This window comes from Somniosus microcephalus, chromosome 4 (assembly GCF_052327205.1).
Source record: "Somniosus microcephalus isolate GS21.2 chromosome 4, FLI_Smic_1.0, whole genome shotgun sequence".
NCBI classification, from domain to species: domain Eukaryota; kingdom Metazoa; phylum Chordata; class Chondrichthyes; order Squaliformes; family Somniosidae; genus Somniosus; species Somniosus microcephalus.
Genome location: NC_140990.1, coordinates 2,474,990 through 2,491,049, shown reverse-complemented (window position 1 = coordinate 2,491,049; position 16,060 = coordinate 2,474,990). Strand labels below are relative to the sequence as shown.

At 49.2% G+C, this 16,060-nt stretch overlaps 1 pseudogene; it reads left to right on the top strand.

Moving 5' to 3' along the window:
- Window positions 1-15,082: 15,082 nt before the first annotated feature.
- Window positions 15,083-16,060, top strand: LOC147118176 (uncharacterized; annotated as a pseudogene).

Genomic DNA, 16,060 nt, shown 5'->3' with positions numbered 1-16,060 from the left:
AGTAAAGCTCCCTCTACACTGTCCCATCAAACACTCCCAGGGCAGGTACATCACAGAGTTAGATACAGAGTAATGCTCCCTCTACACTGTCTTGTCAAACACTCCCAGGGCAGGTAGAGCACGGGTTAGATAAAAAGTAAAGCTCGCTCTACACTGTCCCATCAAACACTCCCAGGGCAGGTACAGAACGGGATAGATACAGTGTAAAGCTCCCTCTACACTTTCCCATCAAACACTCCCAGGGCAAGTACAGCACGGGTTAGATACAGAGTAAAGATACCCCTACACTGTCCCATCAAACCATGCCAGGGCAGGTACCGCACGAGTTAGGTACAGAGTAAAGCTCCCCCTACACTGCCCCGTCAAACACTCCCAGGCCAGGTATAGCATGGGTTAGATACAGAGTAAAGCTCCCTCCACACTGACCCCGTCAAACACTCCCAGGGCAGGTACACATGTGTTAGATACAGAGTAAAGCTCCCTCTATACTGTCCCGTCAAACACTCCCGGGACAGGGACTGCACGGGTTAGATACAGAGTAAAGCTCCCTCTACACTGTCCCATCAAACACTCCTAGGGCAGGTACAGCACAGGTTAGATGCAGAGTAAAGCTCCCTCTACACTGCCCCATCAAACACTCCCAGGGCAGTTACAGCACGGGGTTAGATACAGAGTAAAGCTCCCTCTACACTGTCCCATCAAACACTCCCAGGGCAGGTACAGCACGGGTTAGATACAGAGTAAAGCTCCCTCTACACTGTCCCATCAAACACTCCCAGGGCAGATACAGCACGGGTTAGATACAGAGTAAAGCTCCCTCTCCACTGTCCCATCAAACACTCCCAGGGCAGGTCCAGCATGGGTTAGCTACAGACTAAAGCTCCCTCTACACTGTCCCTTCAAACACTCACAGGGCAGGTACAGCACTGGTTAGATACGGAGTAAAACTCACTCTACACTGTCCCATTAAACAATCCCAGGGCAGGTACAGCACGGGTTAGATACAGAGTAAAGCTCCATCTACACTGTCCCATCAAACACTCCTAGGGCAGGTACAGCAATGGTTAGATACAGAGTAAAGCTCCATCTACACTGTCCCATCAAACACTCCCAGGGCAGGTACAGCATGGGTTAGATACAGAGTAAAGCTCCCTCCACACTGTCCCCATCAAACACTCCCAGGGCAGGTACAGCACGGGTTAGATACAGAGTAATGCTCCCTCTACACTGTCCCATCAAACACTCCCAGGGCAGGTACAGCACGGGGTTAGATACAGAGTAAAGCTCCCTCTGCACTGTCCCATCAAACACTCCCAGGGCAGGTACATCACAGAGTTAGATACAGAGTAATGCTCCCTCTACACTGTCTTGTCAAACACTCCCAGGGCAGGTAGAGCACGGGTTAGATAAAGAGTAAAGCTCGCTCTACACTGTCCCATCAAACACTCCCAGGGCAGGTACGGAACGGGGTAGATACAGTGTAAAGCTCCCTCTACACTTTCCCATCAAACACTCCCAGGGCAAGTACAGCACGGGTTAGATACAGAGTAAAGCTACCCCTACACTGTCCCATCAAACAATGCCAGGGCAGGTACCGCACGGGTTAGGAACAGAGTAAAGCTCCCCCTACACTGCCCCGTCAAACACTCCCAGGCCAGGTATAGCATGGGTTAGATACAGATTAAAGCTCTCTCCACACTGACCCCGTCAAACACTCCCAGGTCAGGTATAGCATGTGTTAGATACAGAGTAAAGCTCCCTCTATACTGTCCCATCAAACACTCCCGGGACAGGGACTGCATGGGTTAGATACAGAGTAAAGCTCCCTCTACACTGTCCCATCAAACACTCCCAGGGCAGGTACAGCACAGGTTAGATGCAGAGTAAAGCTCCCTCTGCACTGTCCCATCAAACACTCCCAGGGCAGATATAGCACGGGTTAGATACAGAGTAAAGCTCCCTCTACACTGTCCCATCAAACACTCCCAGGGCAAGTACAGCACGGGGTTTAGATACAAAGAGAGTTGTCCTTGATGTTCTGTGAAACCACACACTCCTGAATTAATTTCCCCTCCTACTCCGTGTTCCTCAAGGGGTCGGTGGTGCATCATGGGCTGGTCAAGTGGAGGCCATGGTTCCATGTCCTGAGAGGTTGTGTGGATCCCCATTGCTCTCCTGGGATGTCCTTCTACATCGACCCCTTCGCCGCGAAGACATAGCTAGGATTGTTCCTCCGAGACTTCATCGGGTACCTTGCGACTCATACTTGGGTCAGTGTTGCTGCTGGAGGAGGCGGAAAAGAACATCCTTTCAGAGAATCATAGAAATTTCCAGCGCGGATTGAGGCCATTTTGGCCCATTGTGTCCGCGCCGGCCAACAAAGTGCTCTCCAGCCTAATCCCACTTCCCAGCTCTTGGTCCATAGCCCTGTGGGTTACAGCACTTCAAGTGAATATCCAAGTACTTTTTAAATGTGATGAGTGTTCCTGCCTCTACCACCCTTTCAGGCAGTGAGTTCCAGACCCCCACCACCCTCTGGGTGAAGTATGTTCTCCTCCACTCCCCTCTAAACCACCGACCAATTACTTTGGTAAGCATGCAGGTGGAGCAGGCAGTTAAGAAGGCAAATGGTATGATAGCAAAATACTGCGGATGCTGGAAATCCGAAACAACAACAGAAAATGCTGGAAAAACTCAGCAGGCCAGGCAACATCCGTGGAGGGAGAAATAGAGTCAACGTTTCAGGTCGAAACCCTTCATCAGGACTGAGAAAAAATACAGGAAACTAAACAGATTAAAAGGCCAGTTTGGGTGTTGGGAAATGGGGGTGAAAGGACAAAAGAGAAGTGAAGAGACATTAAGAGGTATTCAAAACCAGACGAGATGGTGGTAGGACTAGTGGAGACAAAAGACGGCTCTAGATTAGGTGTGAAATGCACTGGCAGAATGAGAGACAGCTGCCATGTGGGAGGGAGAAAAAAAAGGCGGAAGGTCCAAAACAAAAGTGTGGATAAAAAATATATTTAAAAATGTAATAGGGGCCGAGGTTATGATCTGAAATTGTTAAACTCGATATTGAGTCCGGAAGGCTGTAAAGTGCCGAATCGGAAGATGAGGTGCTGTTCCTCAAGTTTACGCTGGGCTTCCGTGGAACAATGCAAGAGGCCAAGAATGGTGAGGTCTGAGTGGGAATGGGGCGGTGAATTAAAATGACAGGCGAGTGGAAGCTCGGGGTCACCCTTACGGACTGAAGGCAAATGGTATGTTGGCCTTCATAGCGAGAGGGTTCGAGTACAGGAGCAAGGATGTCTTGCTGCAGTTGTACAGGGCCTTGGTGAGACCACACCTTGAGTATTGTGTGCAGTTTTGGTCGCCTTATCTGAGGAAGGATGTTCTTCCATGGAGGGAATGCAGCGAAGATTCACCAGGCTGATACCTGGGATGGCAGGAATGACGTATATAGTAATCTGGGATGTTATGATTAAGTTTATCCACCCGGTGGTGCTGTAGCCAATGCTGCTACTAAGGTCAGAGGTTTGCTTCCTGTTAGGTCAGCACAAGGTGGAATGCCAGGATGCTGATGCAGGCTGTCTGTAAACATGTTTCCCAGTTGTTAAAAAAGTACTCGTGTTAATTCTATGATATCGCCTCTTTGATTCCTTGCTCCACTTAATGGATTTATCACATTTGGCGACGAGGTAACTTAAGGACCCTGCATAAAGAAGAAAAGTCTGCTGGGACATTTAAACAACCAAATCACGAGCTAAAGTTAGCTACAAGCTGGAAGAGAGCATGGCTGCCACGATAGGAACGGTTTCCGCTTTTGATATTCAAGCACAAACCTGGGAAGAATACTGTGAAGTGTTGGGTTACTTTTTCAAAGCAAATGAAATAAATGATGCCGGAAAAAGGAAAGCCATTCTGCTTAGTTCAGTGGGAAGCCAAACCTACAGTTTGATGAAGAATCTGCTCAGTCCTGAAAAGCCTGGAGACAAATCATTTGTGGAATTAGTGGCTTTGCTAAAAGAACATTTCAACCCTAAGCCTAGTGAGATTGTACAGCGGTTCAAGTTTAATTCAAGGAACAGGAAAGAGGAAGAGAGCGTAATGGACTATGTAGCGGTGTTGCGTAAATTAGCACAAGATTGCAATTATGGGAACAACCTGAAGGAAATGCTGTGAGATAGGCTAGTTTGCGGAATTATGGACAACCGAATGCAGCGTAGATTATTATCCGAGACTGGGCTTACTTATGAAAAAGCATTGGAACTTGCTCAAGCCATAGAGACAGCGAACCGAGATGTAAAAGAAATACAGGGTTCAGACAGGGCTAATGCTATGCAAGTTGCAGGTCAGGTTGTTGTGCACAAGTTGAACATGCGTCAGAAACCACAACGTGAGCATGTGAAGGCATGTTATAGATGCAAGGGCGACCACCTGGTGAGTGAATGCCGGTTTCTGGAGGAAAAGTGCTACAAGTGTGGGAAACAAGGACACATAAAACGAGCTTGCGGGGCGAAATTACCTGTGGAGGAATCCAAACCAAAAGGGGGAGGACAGCAAAACCAAGGGAGAGAAGTGAAAAAACATGGAACACACCACATCAGCAGGGAAGCTGAGGAAGAAGAGGACATGTTCATAATGTATAGCATGTTAGAGAACATTCCAAAAGTGGCTCCTATCACACTGCAACTGACAGTAAATGACTCTAAGGTGAACTTTGAAGTGGATACAGGGTGCGGCGTGACCATAATGAACAAGGCAGAGTACTCAAAATTGTGGAACCGTGCAAAAGTTCCAGAGTTAAAGCCTTGCTCCCTGCATCTTAAAACATATACAGGTGAACGAGTAGCGACATTAGGTACAGCTAAGGTAACTGTGCAACACAGGGACACAGTGGAACAGCTACCTGTAGTTATAATATCGGGTACCGGACCAAACCTGTTAGGATGGGGCTGGATAAAAGAACTTAAATTAGACTGGGGAGCAGTACATCAAATAGATGCGGGCAAACAGTTGACTTTGCAAGAAGTGTTGAGTGAACACGAGAGTGTGTTCAAGGAGGAACTTGGCACATTTAATGGCCCCCCAGCTAAGATTTATGTAGACAAGGAGGCACCGCCAAGGTTTTTTAAACAACGACCTGTGCCTTATGCCATGAAGCCAAAGGTAGAGGCTGAGCTTGACCGTCTATTGAGAGAGAACACACTGGAGCCAGTGAAATGTTCAGAATGGGCAGCTCCCATAGTACCTGTTTTAAAACCGGACAATTCGGTAAAATTCTGTGGAGACTATAAATTGACAGTCAATCGGGTGTCCAAACTAGAGCAGTATCCGATTCCCAAAACAGAGGAACTCTTTGCAAACCTGGCTGGAGGAAAGAAATTCACAAAGTTGGATATGAGTCATGCCTACTTGTAGATTACACTGGATGATGAATCAAAGAAGTATGTCACCATAAATACACACAAGGGCTTGTTTACATATAACCGCTTACCGTTTGGTGTCTCATCTAGTCCAGCTATCTTCCAGAGGACAATCGAAGGTGTACTGCAAGGGATTCCACATGTTTCCATCTATCTGGATGACATTCTGGTGATGGGAAGAACCAACCAGGAGCATCTGAGCACTCTGAGAGAGGTACTACAGAGATTGGAAAGGGCAGGGTTCCGGCTCAAGAGGAGTAAGTGCACTCTCCTGGGGAATGAGGCAGTGTTCCTGGGACACAGAGTGGACGCCACCGGGCTCCATCCACTCAAGGAGAAGGTACAAGCACTGCAGGATGCCCCTGCTCCTACAAATGTGGCTGAGTTAAAAGCTTACCTGGGACTGCTGAACTATTATAACAGGTTTTTACCAAACTTGTCAACTGTGTTAGCACCTCTTCACAAACTACTGCGCAAGGAGACACAGTGGCAGTGGGGAGAGGAGCAGGGGGTTTCATTTGAACAGTCCAAGAAACTGATGCTGTCGTCAGATGTGCTGATTCACTACAATGCAGAGAAAGACATCATTCTCTCTTGTGACGCTTCACCTTACGGGGTGGGGCAGTTCTTTCACACTGCATGGAAGAAGGAACTGAAAGACCAATAGGGTTTATGTCCCGAACTCTAGCGGAAAAAATTATTCCCAGTTAGACAAAGAGGGGTTAGCAGTAATGTTTGGGTTACAGAGGTTCCACAAGTACATATATGGCAGGAAGTTCACCATATGCACCGATCATAAACCTCTTCTCTCTCTTTTCAATGAAATGAAAGCAATTCCACAGATGGTGTCACCCCAGATCCAGAGGTGGGCAGTGACGTTGAGGGCATATGAGTATGTCATCGTCTACAAGGCGGGCAAGTACCATAGGAACGCAGATGCCTTGAGCCGTCTTCCACTGCAGGCACACCTATCCGTGCAGCTCCAGAGGACAGAGTTTTGATGTTGGAGGACACTGACACGGCACTTGTGACTGCAGAGCAAGTAAGAACATGGACAGGTAAAGATCCAGTACTGTCTAGAGTTCGAGAATATGTGGTGAGGGGATGGCCACAGCATCCGGAAGGGGCTGACTTCACACCCTACAGTGTCAGGAAAACAGAGCTGAGTGTGCAGGATGGTTGCGTGTTGTGGGGAGCACGAGTTATTATTCCACAGTCAGCACGACAGTCTATCCTAGAGCAACTACATCAGTGTCATCCTGGGGTCTCGCGTATGAAAGCCTTGGCTAGGAGTTACTTGTGGTGGCCAAAGCTAGATGAGGAGATAGAAAATCTAGTCAAGACATGTAGCACTTGTCAGGAACACCGGAAGGCACCAGCAGCGGCTCCTCTCCACCCCTGGGAGTGGCCGGATAAAACATGGAGAAGATTGCACTTAGATTATGCGGGTCCATTCATGGGGAAGATGTTCCTCATAATCATTGATGCACATTCCAAATGGATGGATGTTTATCCTGTAAATTCTGCTTCCGCCACAATTACGATAGACTGCCTGCGTCGAAGCTTCAGTAATCAAGGGCTACCGGAGATCGTGGTGAGTGACAATGCCACTTGTTTTGTGAGTACAGAGACAAAAGAGTTCTTGAAAAAAAAAAAAATGGCATAGTGCAGGTGACCTCAGCTCCATATCATCCGTCCTCGAATGGACTTGCGGAGAGAGCCGTACAAACATTTAAGGAGATGATGAAAAAAAGTGCAGAAGGGAGTTTAGCAGCCAAAGTGTCACGGGTTCTGTTCAGCTACAGAATAACACCTCAATCCACCACAGGACTCTCTCCTGCTGAGATTTTATTAGGTCGTAGACTACGCTCCACTCTTGACCTTGTCCACCCAGACCTAAAAAGGAAAATGGAAAACAGACAAAACAAAGAAAAAGAGAACCATGACAAAAGAACAAAGAGCCAAAGTTTTGGAGAAGGAGATGCGGTCCTTACCAGGAATTTCAGTTATGGACCAAAGTGGATTCCTGGCTTCATAGACTCAATGACAGGTCCAGTATCATACCAGGTCATGTTGGAAGATGGTAGGGTAGTACACAGACATGTAGATCAGATACTTCCCAGACAAGGGGAAATTGAAATGAAGGTTTCAGATGCAATGGCTGAAGACAGGGTTGCCCCCAGTTATCCAAGTGCAGCTGTGGTGCCACCACCAGGGACAGAGATAATTCCACAGGAACCTATCCGTCAAGAGGAAACCATCGTTGCAGAGTCAGATACTCTGAGCACTGCTCAGGAGCAGCTGGTGGCTTCACCACAAACAAGCAGGGACTTTACTGTTAGACGTTCACAAAGGCCTCGCAAGCCACCAGAGAGATTGATACTGAACTGTTAGATTTGTCAAGTATGGAACATGATGAATGGAGACTCCTTATGTGACCCTCAGGAATGGTTGTTTGTTAAGAAATTCATACTGAAATCTTAAGGGTGGAGGGATATAGTAATCTGGGATGTTATGATTAAGGTTATCCACCAGGTGGTGCTGTAGCCAATGCTGCTACTAAGGTCAGAGGTTTGCTTCCTGTTAGGTCAGCACAAGGTGGAATTCCAGGACGCTGATGCAGGCTGTCTGCAAACGTGTTTCCCAGTTGTTAATAAAGTACTCGTGTTAATTCTACGATATCGCCTCTTTGAGTCCTTGTTCCACTTAATGGATTTATCACAACGTATGAGGAGAGATTGGGTCGATTGGGCTTGTACTCGCTGGAGTTTAGAAGAATGAGAGGGGATCTCATCGAAACTTATAAAATTCTAACAGAACTGGACAGACTAGATGCAGGAAGGATGTTCCTGATGGCCGGGGAGTCCAGAACCAGGGGTCACAGTCTAAGGATAAGGGGTAAGCCATTTAGGACAGAGATGAGGAGGAATTTCTTCACCCAGAGAGTGGTGAACCTGTGGAATTCTCTACCACAGAAGGCAGTTGAGGCCAATTCATTAAATATATTCAAGAAGGAGTTAGATATATTTCTTAAGGCTAAAGGGATCAAGGGATATGGGGAGAAGGCAGGGACAGGGTACTGAATTTGGATGATCAGCTATGATCTCATTAAATGGCGGAGCAGGCTCAAGGGGCCGAATGGCCTACTCCTGCTCCTATCTTCTGTGTTTCTATGTTTATACAGTTCGAGCGTAACCTCCCGGCTCTGTAGTTGGGGGGAACGGGACTAAGAGGGAGGACCTCTTTCAAAGAGAGGAGGCCTCGGGGTCGATGGACCGAATGGCTGCCTCGTGCACTGTCCTAACTTTCGCGATCTCAATGGCTTCCAGCACTTGTCAGCCTGGTCTCACTTAGCCCCCAACCCCCCCCGCCCCCATCCTGCCACCCCATACCAACCCTCCTGGACCCCAAGTACTTACCCCAGGATCTTGGAGGACTGGAGGTGATCAATGGGATCTGGGAGAGGGATGGCTGTTGGTGTTTGGGTCTTCAAAATACCCCCGAGGGTCGGAGTCAGACCTGGGGAGAGAGAGAGATGAACAACAAGAGTCAAGATCTTGTTAAACCTCCTCCCCTCCAGCACTGTCCCATCTCCCCAACCCTTCAAACACTTCCCCGCCTTCAGACCCCTCCCCAACCCTTCAGACCCCTCCCCGCCTTCACACCCCTCCCCAACCCTACAGACCTCCTGTTCCTATGTAACGGGCTCTAGGGGCTGAATGGCCACCTCCTGTTCCTGTGTAACAGGCTCAAGGGGCTGAATGGCCTCCTCCTGTTCCTGTGTAACAGGCTTGAGGGGTTTAATGGCCTCCTCCTGTTGCTGTGTAATAGGCTTGAGGGGCTGAATGGCCTCCTCCTGTTCTTGTGTAACAGGCTCGAGGGGCTGAATGGCCTCCTCCTGTTCCTGCGTAACAGGCTCGAGTGGGGCTGAATGGGCCTACTCCCGTTCACATAGTAACAGGCTCGAGTGCGGCTGAATGAGCCTACTGCCGTTCATATGGTAACAGGCTCGAGGGGCTGAATGGCCTCCTCCTGTTCCTGTGTAATAGGCTTGAGGGGCTGAATGGCCTCCTCCTGTTCCTGTGTAACAGGCTCGAGGGGCTGAACGGCCTCCTCCTGTTCCTGCATAACAGGCTCGAGTGGGGCTGAATGGGCCTACTCCCGTTCACATAGTAACAGGCTCAAGTGGGGCTGAATGGAACCACTCCTGTTCCTTTGTAACAGGCTCAAGTTAGGCTGAATGAGCCTCCTCCATTTCCTGTGGTAACAGGCTCAAGGAGGCTGAGTGGGCCTAGTCCTGTTCCTGTGGTAACAGGATAGAGAGGGGCTTAATGGGCATCCTTCTGTTCATATAGTAACAGGCTCAAATGGGGCTGAATGGGCCTACTCCTATTCCTATGGTAACAGGCTCGAGGGGCTGAATGGGCCTACTCCTATTCCTATGGTAACAGGCTCGAGGGACTGAATGAGCCTCCTCCTGTTCCTAAGGTAACAGGCTCAAGGGACTGAATGAGCCTCCTCCTGTTCCTATGGTAACAGGCTCGAGGGGCTGAATGGGCCCACTCCTGTTCCTATGGTAACAGGCTCGAGGGACTGAATGAGCCTCCTCCTGTTGCTATGGTAACAGGCTTGAGGGGCTGAATGGGCCTACTCCTGTTCCTATGGTAACAGTCTCGAGGGACTGAATGAGCCTCCTCCTGTTCCTTGGTAATAGGCTCGAGGGGCTGAATGGGCCTGCTGCTGTTCCTATGGTAATAGCCTCGAGGGGCTAATTGTGCCTCCTCCTATTCCTAAGGTAACAGGCTTGAGGGCTGAATGGGCCTACTCCTGTTCCTATCGTAAGGCTCGAGGGATTGAATGGGCCTACTCCTGTTCTTATGTAACAGGTTCGAGGGGCTGATTGTGCCTCCTCCTGTTCCGAAGGTAAAAGGCTTGAGGGCTGAATGGGACTACTCCTGTTCCTATGGTAACAGGGGCATGAGGGGCTGAATGGGCCGACTCCTGTTCCTATGGTAACAGCCTCGAGGGGCTGAATGGGCCTACCCCTGTTCATAAAGTAACAGGTTTGAGAGGGTCTGAATGGGTCTAATTCTGTTCGTATAGTAACAGGCCCAATGGGCTTAATTGGCCTACTCCTGTTCCTGTGTAAGAGGCTCAAGGGAGGATGAATGGGCCTCCTCCTGTTCCTATGGTAACAGGCACGAGGGGTTGAATGGGCCTTCTCCTGTTCCTATGGTAACAGGTCACACAACAGCAGGTTATAGTCCAACAGTTTTATTTGGAATCACAAGCTTTCGGAGCGCTGCTCCTTCGTCAGGTGAAGTGGAGAGATGCATAAACACACAGAAGTCTTGCTCGAACTTGTGCATGAATATGTTGGCATATTGGGGTGCGAATTTGGTCCCCATGGCTGTTCCATGTGTTTGGGTAAAGAACTGGTTGTCGAAGGTGAAGACATTGTGGTCAAGGATGAAGCGGATGAGTTGTAGGATGGCGTCTGGCGATTGGCTGTTGTTGGTGTTGAGTACTGAGGCTGTCACAGTGATGCTGTCATCGTGGGGGATACTGGTGTAGCGTGCCGAGACGTCTATCGTGGTGAGGAATGTTCCTGGTTCAACTGGTCCGTGGGTGCTGAGTTTCTGTAGAAGTCTGTAGTGCCATGACAGAAGCTGGGGGTTCCCTGTACGATGGGTTTCAGGATGCCCTCGACGTATCCAGAGAGGTTCTCACACAGGGTTCCATTGCCTGATACGATAGGACGTCCGGGTGTGTTGGCTTTGTGTATCTTTGGGAGGCAGTAGAAATCTTCCGCATGGGGAGTACGTGGGATGAGAGCATGTAGGATGCTTTGAAGGTCTGGATCGAAGGTCTTGATCAGTCTGTTGAGTTGGCGGGTGTGTTCTTTGGTCGGATCTGCGGGTAACTGTCTGTAGTGTTCCTGGTTGTCCAGTTGTCGGTATGCTTCTTTGCAATAGTCCGTTCTGTTCTGTATGACGATGGCTCCTCCTTTGTCTACTGGTTTGATGACGATGTTGCGGTTGGTCTTGAGACCATGGATGGCGTTGCGTTGTGCTCGGGTAACATTCTGGACTGTCTTGTGAGTGAGGCTGATGAATCTGGCGTTGATGCATCTCCTGACAGCTTGAGCATACATGTCAAGCTTAGGGCAGCGACCCTCCGGAGCGGTCCAATTTGACTCTTTCTTCTTCGGATGCTGCACTGCAGATCCCTCTGTCTGCTGTTCCAGATCATTGATTGTCTCATTGGGTTCGCTGCTGACATCTTGGGATTTGTGGAAGAATTCCCGGAGCCTCATTCTCCTGATGAATTCCTCTGTGTCTGCCGCGAGACCGATGGGGTCCATTTTGGTGGTGGGGCAGAAATTGAGCCCTCGGCTGAGAACTTCAATTTCGTCTGGTTGAAGGGTGTGGTTGGACAAGTTGACGATGGACTTCCCTGTGGTTTCAACTGTGGTACCGGGGGAGGCTTGGTTGCTGCTGGTGGTGATGCCGAGTTTCTCAAGCTTCCTGTTCTTGGTGTGCATGTAGGCAGTGTAGTTCCATTGCCTCATCTGTTTGGCGGTGTCTCGTAGCTGGTCTGCTGTGTCCTGAGCACAGGCTGTGAACATGGACTCTATCTCGGTTTCGAGGTTGCGGCGTCTGCTGTAGAGCTGGTGTACGAGATGGTTGAGGAGTGTGCGAGAGGTACGACGGCAGAGCCTCTCAGCGTAGTCTGTGTTGTAGGTCGACTTGAGTGGGTTCGTGATCTGTAGTCCTTTCGGGATCTTGTCTGCTTTCTTGCATCTCTGTAGAAACTTGATGTCTGTGTCGATATGCGCGATCTTCTTGGAGATCCTCTCCACTTTGAGCCGTCAGTTTGTGGTGTCGATAGTAGCCATGGTGTGGAGATGCCGGTGTTGGACTGGGGTGGACAAATGTAAGAAGTCACACAACACCACGTTACAGTCTAACAGTTTTATTTGGAATCACAAGCTTTCAGAGCGCTGCTCCTTCATCAGGTGAAGTGGAAAGATGCATAAAGACACAGCTTATATAGTCAGAGAATAATGCCAGATGATTACAGGTAATCTTTCTAACTGCCATTTATCACACTTCGGCAGAGAGATAATCACAGCAATCAAAGGTGTGAATGGTGTCCAAATTGGTCAGTCAGGAAAACATTACATCAAAGAACAATAAGGTGGGGTCACAAGGGGTGAAATGTTGCAGATGCTGGGGTCTGTATGAAAAACAAAAAACAGACAAAAAACATTTTCTTTACTGGAAATCACAGCAGATCCGGCCGCATCTGTGTAGAGAGAACAAGCCAACGACGACTCGAGTCTGGATGACCCTACATCAGGTGGGGTTACATGTAGCGTGACATGAACCCAAGATCCCGGTTGAGGCCGTCTTCATGAGTGCGGAACTTGGTTATCAGTTTCTGCTCTACGATTTTGCGTTGTCGTGTGTCTCGGAGGCCGCCTTGGAGAATGCTTACCCGAAGATCGGAGGCTGAATGTCCTTGACTGCTGAAGTGTTCCCCGACTGGAAGGGAACACTCCTGCCTGGCGATTGTTGCGCGGTGTCCGTTCATCCGTTGTCGCAGTGTCTGCATGGTCTCGCCGATGTACCATGCTCCGGGGCATCCTTTCCTGCAACGTATGAGGTAGACAACGTTGGCCGAGTCACATGAGTATGAACCATGTACCTGGTGGGTGGTGTCCTCACATGTGATGATGGTATCTGTGTTGATGATCCGGCATGTCTTGCAGAGGTTGCCGTGGCAGGGTTGTGTGGTGTCGTGGTTGATGTTCTGCTGAAAGCTGGGTAATTTGCTGCGAACGATGGTCTGTTTGAGGTTAGGCGGCTGTTTGAAGGCGAGTAGTGGAGGCGTGGGGATGGCCTTAGCGAGGTGTTCGTCATCATCGATGACATGTTGAAGGCTGCGAAGAACATGGCGTAGTTTCTCCGCTCCGGGGAAGTACTGGACGACGAAGGGTACTCTGTTAGTTGTGTCCCGTGTTTGTCTTCTGAGGAGGTCCTTGCGATTTTTTGCTTTGGCCCATCGGAACTGTCGATCGACGAGTCGAGCGTCATATCCCGTTCTTACGAGGGCATCTTTCAGCATCTGTATGTATCCATCGCGTTCCTCCTCGTCTGAGCAGATCCTGTGTATTCGCAGGGCTTGTCCATAGGGGATGGTTTCTTTAACGTGGTTAGGGTGGAAGCTGGAGAGGTGGAGCATCCTGAGGTTGTCCGTGGGCTTGCGGTAGAGTGAAGTGCTGAGGTGTCCATCTTTGATGGAGATTCGTATGTCCAAGAATAAAACTGATTCTGAGGAGTAGTCCATGGTGAGTTTGATGGTGGGATGGAACTTGTTGATGTTATCGTGTAGTCTTTTCAGTGATTCTTCGCTGTGGGTCCATAGGAAGAAAATGTCGTCGATGTATCTGGTGTATAGCATTGGTTGGAGGTCCTGCGCAGTGAAGAACTCTGGCTCGAACTTGTGCATGAAGATGTTGGCGTATTGGGGTGCGAATTTGGTCCCCATGGCTGTTCCGTGTGCTTGGGTAAAGAACTGGTTGTCGAAGGTGAAGACATTGTGGTCAAGGATGAAGCAGATGAGTTGTAGGATGGCGTCTGGCGATTGGCTGTTGTTGGTGTTGAGTACTGAGGCTATCGCAGCGATGCCGTCATTGTGGGGGATACTGGTGTAGAGTGCCGAGACATCTATCGTGGCGAGGAATGATCCTGGTTCAACTGATCCGTGGGTGCTGAGTTTCTGTAAGCAGTCTGTAGTGTCGCGACAGAAGCTGGGGGTTCCCTGTATGATGGGTTTCAGGATGCCCTTGACGTATCCAGAGAAGTTCTCACACAGGGTTCCATTGCCTGATACGAAAGGACGTCCGGGTGTGTTGGCTTTGTGTATGTTTGGGAGGAAGTAGAAGTCTGCCACGCGGGGAGTACGTGGGATGAGAGCACGTAGGATGCTTTGAAGGTCTGGATCGAAGGTCTTGATCAGTCTGTTTAGTTGGCGGGTGTGTTTTTTGGTCGGATCTGCGGGTAACTGTCTGTAGTGTTCCTGGTTGTCCAGTTGTCGGTATGCTTCTTTGCAATAGTCTGTTCTGTTCTGTATGACGATGGCTCCTCCTTTGTCTACTGGTTTGATGAGGATGGCCTCAACCGGGATCTTGGGTTCATGTCACGCTACATGTAACCCCACCTGACGTAGGGTCATCCAGACTCGAGTCATCGTTGGCTTGTTCTCTCTACACAGATGCGGCCGGACCTGCTGTGATTTCCAGTAAAGAAAATGTTTTTTGTCTGTTTTTTGTTTTTCATACAGACCCCAGCATCTGCAACATTTTATCCCTTGTGACCCCACCTTATTGTTCTTTGATGTAATGTTTTCCTGACTGACCTATTTGGACACCATTCACACCTTTGATTGCTGTGATTATCTCTCTGCCGAGGTGTGATAAATGGCAGTTAGAAAGATTACCTGTAATCATCTGGCATTTTTCTCTGACTATATAATTTGTGTCTATATGCATCTTTCCACTTCACCTGATGAAGGAGCAGCGCTCCGAAAGTTTGTGATTCCAAATAAAACTTTTGGACTATAACATGGTGTTGTGTGACTTCTTACATTTGTCCACCCCAGTCCAACACCGGCATCTCCACACCATGGCTACTATCGACACCACAAACTGCCGGCTCAAAGTGGAGAGGATCTCCAAGAAGATCGCGCATATCGACACAGACATCAAGTTTCTAGAGAGATGCAAGAAAGCAGACAAGATCCCGAAAGGACTACAGATCACGAACCCACTCAAGTCGACCTACAACACAGACTACGCTGAGAGACTCTGCCGTCGTACCTCTCGCACACTCCTCAACCATCTCGTACACCAGCTCTACAGCAGACGCCGCAACCTCGAAACCGAGATAGAGTCCATGTTCTCAGCCTGTGCTCAGGACACAGCAGACTAGCTACGAGACACCGCCAAACAGACGAGGCAACGGAACTACACTGCCTACATGCACACCAAGAACAGGAAGCTTGAGAAACTCGGCATCACCACCAGCAGCAACCAAGCCTCCCCCAGTACCACAGTTGAAACAACAGGGAAGTCTATCATCAACTTGTCCGACTACACCCTTCAACCAGACGAAATTGAAGTTCTCAGCTGAGGGCTCAATTTCTGCCCCACCACCAAAATGGACCCCATCGGTCTCGCGGCAGACACAGAGGAATTCATCAGGAGAATGAGGCTCCGGGAATTCTTCCACAAATCCCAAGATGTCAGCAGCGATCCCAATGAGACAATCAATGATCCGGAACAGCAGACAGAGGGATCTGCAGTGCAGCATCCGAAGAAGAAAGAGTCAAATTGGACCCCTCCGGAGGGTCGCTGCCCTAAGCTTGACATGTATGCGCAAGCTGTCAGGAGATGCATCAACGCCAGATTCATCAGCCTCACTCACAAGACAGTCCAGAATGTCACCTGAGCACAACGCAACGCCATCCACGCTCTCAAGACCAACCGCAACATCGTCATCAAACCAGTAGACAAAGGAGGAGCCATCGTCATACAGAACAGAACGGACTATTGCAAAGAAGCATACTGA